This window comes from Mesocricetus auratus, unplaced genomic scaffold (genome assembly GCF_017639785.1).
Source record: "Mesocricetus auratus isolate SY011 unplaced genomic scaffold, BCM_Maur_2.0 Super-Scaffold_100010, whole genome shotgun sequence".
Classification (NCBI taxonomy): domain Eukaryota; kingdom Metazoa; phylum Chordata; class Mammalia; order Rodentia; family Cricetidae; genus Mesocricetus; species Mesocricetus auratus.
In genome coordinates this window covers 79,625,199-79,632,471 of record NW_024429194.1, presented here as the reverse complement: position 1 = coordinate 79,632,471, position 7,273 = coordinate 79,625,199, and the positions used below count along the sequence as shown (strand labels likewise).

General features: G+C 50.9%; 1 long non-coding RNA gene across 1 annotated transcript in view; it reads right to left on the bottom strand.

Moving 5' to 3' along the window:
- Positions 1 to 655: 655 nt before the first annotated feature.
- Positions 656 to 7,273, bottom strand: part of LOC121142918 — a 29,095-nt gene continuing 22,477 nt past the window's right edge. Inside the window, exons 5-7 of the long non-coding RNA XR_005880080.1 lie at positions 5,980 to 6,214; positions 3,042 to 3,172; positions 656 to 1,084 (exon numbers count right to left, since the gene is read on the bottom strand). This is a non-coding gene — a long non-coding RNA (uncharacterized LOC121142918). The remainder of the gene's footprint in view (positions 1,085 to 3,041; positions 3,173 to 5,979; positions 6,215 to 7,273) is intronic.

The window sequence follows — 7,273 nt, the reverse complement described above, 5'->3', positions numbered from 1 at the left end:
GCCTGTTAAGGGGCCAGGATGCTCTGGGTCACATACTTATGGTCATCGCCACCGAAAATGAGGATCCAGGTTGCTAGGAAGATGGCATAACCACCAACGAGCAGGCTCAGCCCTGCACAGTGGTGTGCATCTGTAATCTCCACACTAGAGTGATGGAGACTGGATAACCCTGAGTCCAAAGCCATCCATGTAACACGAAAAATAAATAACCCACAGACTGATACCGGGGTTCATGCTTCAAGCAAAGTAGCTGCCACTGGTTTCTTGTCTCTAGCTCAGACTGAATGGGCTAATCCTGTCTCCACAAGATCCACTAAGCCTCAGACTGTAATCTCTCGTCAGAGTGGCTGGAGAATGAATGCATCTCTGAGACCTTGCTTCTGTCTTATATACTTCTCTAATGTTGGTATTAAGGTGTGAGTTATAAATCTCTTTTAGACTGATTCACTCTTGTGTAAACCTGGGTGGCCTTGGACTCACAGAGATCCATCTACCTCTTAATCCTGAGTCCTAGGATTAAAGGTGTGTACTACCACCTCCTAGATTCTGGCTGCTGGGATTAAAGGAGTGTGCCTGGCTTCTATGGCCTGTGGCTGACTTTGCTTTTTTTAATCCTCAGGCAAGCTTTAATAGATCATAAAAATATATCACTATACATCCACAACTATGTAGCAAGTTTGAGGTCATCCTGGGCTCCATGAGACCCTGTTTAAACAAAGCGAATTAGGCTAGCCAAATCCGTGAGAATTTGTCTCAGAAAAGACAGAGAAAAGTGACAGAGGAAGATGCCTAATGTTGGCATCAACCCAGGCTTCTACATACGTGTGCCCACGCATGCATGTGCACACCCACTCACATCAGAGAAAGAGTCACAGAGAGAAATTACAGAAATGCTGTCCCTGCCATGTGAGGCCTGTGGGAACAAGTCTTTTCCATGTGAGCTTCCTCTGTTCCCTCAGCCTCACAAGACAGTTTGCCTACAGATGCCCCTGACTCCAAGATGAGTAGGCACTCTGAGTGTGGATCTTAGTGTTCCCCAGGCACGTGCAATCCACTTCTGGAAGGTGGTGGAATTCTACAGCACCTGTAAGGGAGAAGGCATGGAAAAGTTGGAAGGATAGACAATCCCATCGGAAGGATGCAGGCTTACTTGGCTCAAGAATGGTTTGGATGTAGCAAAGAAAAGATGCCACAGGATGAGTATTTAAAACAAATCATGCCTGGCGTTGGTGGCGCACACCTTTAATCCCACCACTCGGATCTCTGTGAGTTTGAGACCAGCCTGGTCTACAGAGCAAGTTCCGGGACAGGCTCCAAAAGCTACAGAGAAAAACAAACCAATAGAACAAAGCAAAACAAAACAAACAAACAACACATAAGTCAGGGAAAGAGGCAAGGATGCTGGCCAAATTGCTCACAGGTTTTACTCAAAGAACTTTAGCAGCTAAGGCAAAGGGGGAGGTGGTGGCTTATGGGTTTCTATTCACAAGGTTTTGGTCCTGAAACCTCCATCTTGAGGAAGGTGCCAAGGAGTTGGAACATCACAAGGGTGACATGAAGCCCTTTGTGTGACGGTTTCTCTGGTTGTCAACCAGTCTGGGATAAGAAATCCCTAGGGGGCTGGAGCAATTCCTCAGGGTTAAAAGCACTTGCTGAGGACCAGGGTTTGGTTCCCAGCACCCACATAGCAGCTCACAACCATCTGTAACTCTAGTGCCCAGGGATGCAACACCCCCTTCTGGCCTCTTTGGGCACAGGATGCATGTGCTACATATACACACATGTAGGCAAACACTCATTAAAAAAAAAAGAGCTGGGAGACTGGCCTAAGACTTGTGAATTACACCTGTGTATCTGTGGAGCCCTTTGAGAGAGGATTGACATTCAGGAGTGTGTGTGTGTGTGTGTGTGTGTGTGTGGCAGGGGCGGGGGGATGCCCTTCTGTGAACAGGAGCAGGACCTTCAAGCTAGGAAAGGGCTTAGGTGAAGAAGGTGGTTGAGTCGATGGTCTCTTTCTGTCCCGGGGAGTTGATGAATCACTGCTGTCACCTGCTGCCACCAGGATCCCGCCCCCTCAGCCCTTCACCTGGGCTCCACCCTCCACCTCCTGGGAGGGCCCAAGCTTTCAGCCTTGGGTGGGGTCTGCTCGGGCGCTCTGCTGCCGGGACTGAGTTCTCTGCTTGTCCGAGTGCAGGAGGCCACTATTGGACTACCCAGCCTGTCTAATGTAAGCCAGTCCAATAAATCTCTTTCTAAAAAAGTTTATTAGCACATGCTAATTATAATAATAATGGGGTTCGTTTTGACGTCTTCATACATGTATATACTATGTCTGGATGATACTCACCTCCTGTTACCCTCTCTGCTTCCATGCCCACTGGGCCTCTTTCTCTTCTCAGCTAGCGTCCCTCTGCTTTTACTTTCTTTCTTTAGTGAAAATCAGTGAGTTTCATTGGGGTTGTTTACAGACGCATAAGCATCTCAGCAGCGGCTACATCACGGAAGAAAATGTCTCTTTCCCTGTCCCTGCAACCATTAACTGTATGGAGACCCGGGAGAGCCCCTTCCTCTCTCTCTCTCTCTCTCTCTCTCTCTTTCTCTCCTCTCTCTCTCTATCTTTGTCATCTATATGTCTGTTCATCTCTACCTACCTATCTATCTATCTATCTATCTATCTATCTATCATCTATCTATCTATCATCTGTCTGTCTGCCTATGCTTTCTGTTCCTCTAGGGCAGCAGTTCTCAACCTGTGGGTCTCCACCCCTTTGGCAAGCCTCTATCTCCAAAAATATTTACATTATGATTCATCAAAGTAGCAAGCTATGAAGTATCAGTAAGAATAATTTTATGGTTGGGGGTCACCACAGCATGAGGAACTGTGTTAAAGGGCATTAGGAAGGTTGAGGGCCACTGGTCTAGCAAGCCCTTTCGTGCTGAGCTGATGGGGCTGGCCTGGGGCAAAACCCCAAATCAGACTTGCCAGGCCCTCAGCCCATGCCCGCCACAGGGCCTTTTCTATCCCCACACCCCCTGGGCACCTGCTTGAGGACTGAGGCTTCCGCTGCTGCTCTTCCAGCCGACAGATGGGGTGATGGGGAGGCAGCAAACTCTGCAGAGAATGGCCGTGTCGTCTGTTCCCACATCCTGGCCGTGGATTGCTCCTCTGACCCTGTGACAGGAATGTGAGGCCCTGGATCACATCTTTGTCACCTCCACAACGTCAACCAGATGTCTCCTGAGCTTATGCTGGGAAACTTATCCCTCTGTCCAGGTACCACCACCACCTCTGTGTCCCCCAGCCCCGCTGTGGTCCAGGCAGCTGACGCATGAGGCTTCACTCAGGATGGCTGTCCCCGCCTGTGCAGTGGTCCTAACAGTGCTGGAAGAGCCAAGGGCTCAGGCCTCTCCCACTGCTGCCGACAAAGGATGCCATTCCACCCCGCCCTTCCTCCTGATGCCCTTGCTCCTTTCTCCCTTAGCAGGAGATAGCCCCGTGCAGGCCAGGGACCAGGTCACTGGCAGGGTTAAAGCTAAGGCTCTGGGCTCTGCCTGGAGCGTGGCACACAAGTTAGGCATCCAGTCTGCCCACTGTACTCACTGAAGCTCAGCTCACAGTAATCACATCTCTCAATATCTCAATAGTGGCCAAGATACCTGGCACCAGTCTGTACCCTGGGGTCTGCTTCAGGTACTGAGCCTGCCATGTAAGAGGGATCCCCTGAACAGCCTTACAACAGCCAGTTTGTGTGTGTGTGTGTGTGTGTGTGTGCGCGCGCGCGCGCCCGCGTGTGTGACTACAGGCAAGTTCATATATGTCCAGGTGCATATGTATGTGTGTGCGTGTAGAGGCTAACGGTCAGTCTTAGATGTCATTCCTCAGGAACTATTCCCCTCACTTGAGCAAGAGTTCTCATTAGCCTGGAGCTCTCCAAGTAGGCAAGGGTGGCTGGCCAGCAAGCCCCAAGGATCCTTCTGCCTCCACCTCTCCACTGCTGGGGTTACAGGCTCTGGCCACTGTGCCCGACTTTTTACCTAGGTTGTAGCGTGTGTCAAGCACTTTACCACAACAGTGACACTTCCAACACTTATGACCCCTAGGGTTGCAGCAGAACTCCCCAGCCCTCCTGGCTGGGGGCGGGGGGACTCAGCTTCAGGTGTCCAGGGCTGGAGTCTGGGAGCGTTCTTACTCAGGACTGGTGAGCTTGTGGCCCCAGAGCGGTGACTACACATGAGCTGGATTCCCACAGTCCCAAACTGAATCCAAACGTTCCCCCAGCCCAGCCCTGACCCACGTGGCACCTCTGTGGGACCGTGGAGCTGCCATAGCCCCTACCTGGGGGAAGGGGCTTAGAAGATGAATAGTGATTGGCAGAGTAGATCCCCCTGGTGTGGCTTTGGTGGTGTGCCCTCTGGCTTCTGTGAAGAATAACCTTGATGCCTGTTCTCCTGGGTGAGGGTCATCCTAGTGACCAGGCTGGCTTCTTCAGGGACCTGGCAACTGCCTCTCTGGGATTTCCAGGTCCATTTCACCCACTCAGGAGGCTCCCAAAGACTGACCCTGGCAGTCCCCAGGCCTCTGTATATGGAATTTTGCTTAGTCCTTGCCAGTAGGATAGGTTAGCTGCTCAAGGTTCCTCTACTAAAGGCTGCTGCACTTGGCCAATGCCTGACTCTCTTAGTTAGCACCCCAGCCTCTCCATCCCCCCTACCCCAGGTCCCCAGCACAGTCTCATCTACAGCTGTGCGCTGTCTTGCCCGGGATGACTTCTGTAGAAAATGCTGTCTGCTCAGGAGCAGTCACTGCTGAACAGGCTCTGTGAGGACAGGGGTGCGTGTGTTAACTCCAGAGAGACCAGGTCCTGGTTAGGGCGACGGCGCCAGCCCAGCAGCTGAACAAACAGTGTCAGCCTTGTTTCCCGGCACCCTGCTGTCTGGCTGCCCCACTGGACTGGAGGCCACACAAGGCCAAGGGCGACCATGTCCCTCTGTGAGGATGACAGCCCCTCCCCCTGATTTCCCAGTTCCGCTCCGAGGTCCCACAGCCAGAGTCTCAACTTGACACACGGCTGAGGGGCTAGATGCCCTTATGGTCCATTCAGACTTGGCCCCAATATTGCTGCCTTGAGACAGTCCCCCTGTCCCTCAGTATTTCCAGTTGTAGAATGAGATGAGAACACCCATCTTTGTCCAGAGAACACACAGGGCAGTTGCCAGCAGTGAAGGACCAGGCTGATGGAGTCCAGAAGTTCCGTGAAGGCCTGGCCGCTCCGGTGCCTGAGAATGGGCCTTTTATAATTTAAGAACACTTGGGCTGGAGGGTAGCTCTGCAGTAAGACCATTTGCTGCTCTTCCAGAGGAGCTAGGTTCAGCTCTCAGCACCCACATGGTAGCTCACAAATCCCTGTACTTCAATCCCAAAAGTTCCAACACCCTCTTCTGGCCTCCCTAGGAACCAGGCATGCATGCTGGCAAAATACTCACACACATAAAAAATGAAAGCAAAGAAGGACAACACTCAAAATGTTTATTTAAAAAAATAATAAATGGAAGTCAGGTGGTGGTGGTGCATGCCTTTAATCCCAGCACTCAGCAGGCAGAGGCGGGCAGATCTCTGTGAGTTCAAGGCCAGCCTGGTCTACAGAGCGAGTTCTGGGACAGTCAGGCCTACAAAGAGAAACCCTATCTCTAACAACAACAACAACAACTAAACAAAAAACTAATAATAATAAATGGGTTGGAGAAACAGCTCACTGGTTAACAGCACCCGTTACTCTGGCAGAGGATCCAAATTTGGTTCCCAGACCACATAGTGGCTCACAACTTCCTATAACTCCAATTCCAGGGGATCTGATGGCCTCTTCTGACCTCTGCAGGCACCAGGCACGAGCATGGTGCACATACATGCATCTAGGCAAAACTCTCATGCACACAAAATAAAATTTAAAAATCACAAAAATGAAAAAGAATATTCCTCACCAAGTGTGGAGGCCACAGCAGGAGAATTCCAAGTTTGAGGGCAGCGTGGGGTCCATCCTGAGGCCTTGTGCTGGTTAGTTTTTGTGACACTGGCACACTGGAAAGAAGGGATCTCAGTTGAGGAACTGCCTCCATTGGGTTGGACTGTAGAGAAGTCTGGGGCATTTTCTTGATGCACGATTGGTGTGGGACAGCCCAGCCCACTATTGGTGGTGCCATCCCTGGGCAGGTGGTCCTGATTTACATAAGAAAGCAGGTTGAACAAGTCACGAGGAGTGAGCCAGTAAGCAGCCTTCCTCCGTGGTCTGTGTTTCAGTTTCTGCCCTAAGCGCCTGCCCTGACTTTCCCTCAGTGATGCAGTGTGACCTTGAAGATGACCCAAACTCTTTCCTCCTGGAGTCATTTTTGCCACTGTTTTATCACAACAGAGAAGCAAACGAGGACAAACCCTGTCTCAAACAAACAATTGTCTCTCCACTGATGACCAAGTGGAAATGTGGAGCCTGGGGAAGGAGCCAGGGTAGGGGCAGCCAGGCCGTGGGCTACCCAGTAGCAGGCATTACCCGACTTGGTAGGAGGTGAATGAACCAGCTCTCCAAGATAGGTAAAGTCCTCCCTATTCACTCCTTTCAATTTGTAGAACACAAGGATACTGATTCTTTGTGCTCAAGGATCTGCATCACAAAGATGCCCCCTTAAGGGGTCCCAGTCATCATCTTAGAATTATGAGATTTAATTTAACCCCCAAACAATGACTTCTGGGATTTTGGAATTGCATCTAGCATCTCAGGACCTCTGACAAGCTAGGTAGCACCTGTTCTGGTGGGCGGTCAGGGCACAGTAATACATACTCCACATGCTGTCCAGAGCCCAGACATCTATCTGCACCAGGTCCATGGACCAAAGCTCACAGATATATGGTCCCTCTCAGCCACCAACTCTCAGACTACTGAGTGCCTCTCCTGCCCGATATAGCCCATGCTAGTGCCCTGGTGTGCTCCACTGGAGAGAGCCCCCTTCCATCTCCTATCCTCACTGGTAATGCCATGGAGGCCTAGGGACTCTATCGCCAAAGCTACTGGTGTGAGTCACTTCTTATACCAGGTTTCCCAGGAGGTGATATGTCCACTCCTCAGCTCAGTCACCTCCAAGAGCTTGGGCCATATCTCGTTCACCTTGACTCCCTATCCTCACCGGTAATGTCAACATCAATGACAATAGCTTCTAGAATCGCTAGACTATCCCCCGCCCTTTCCCTGTGTGTGTTAATCCATTGTCATCTAGGAAGCAAGGA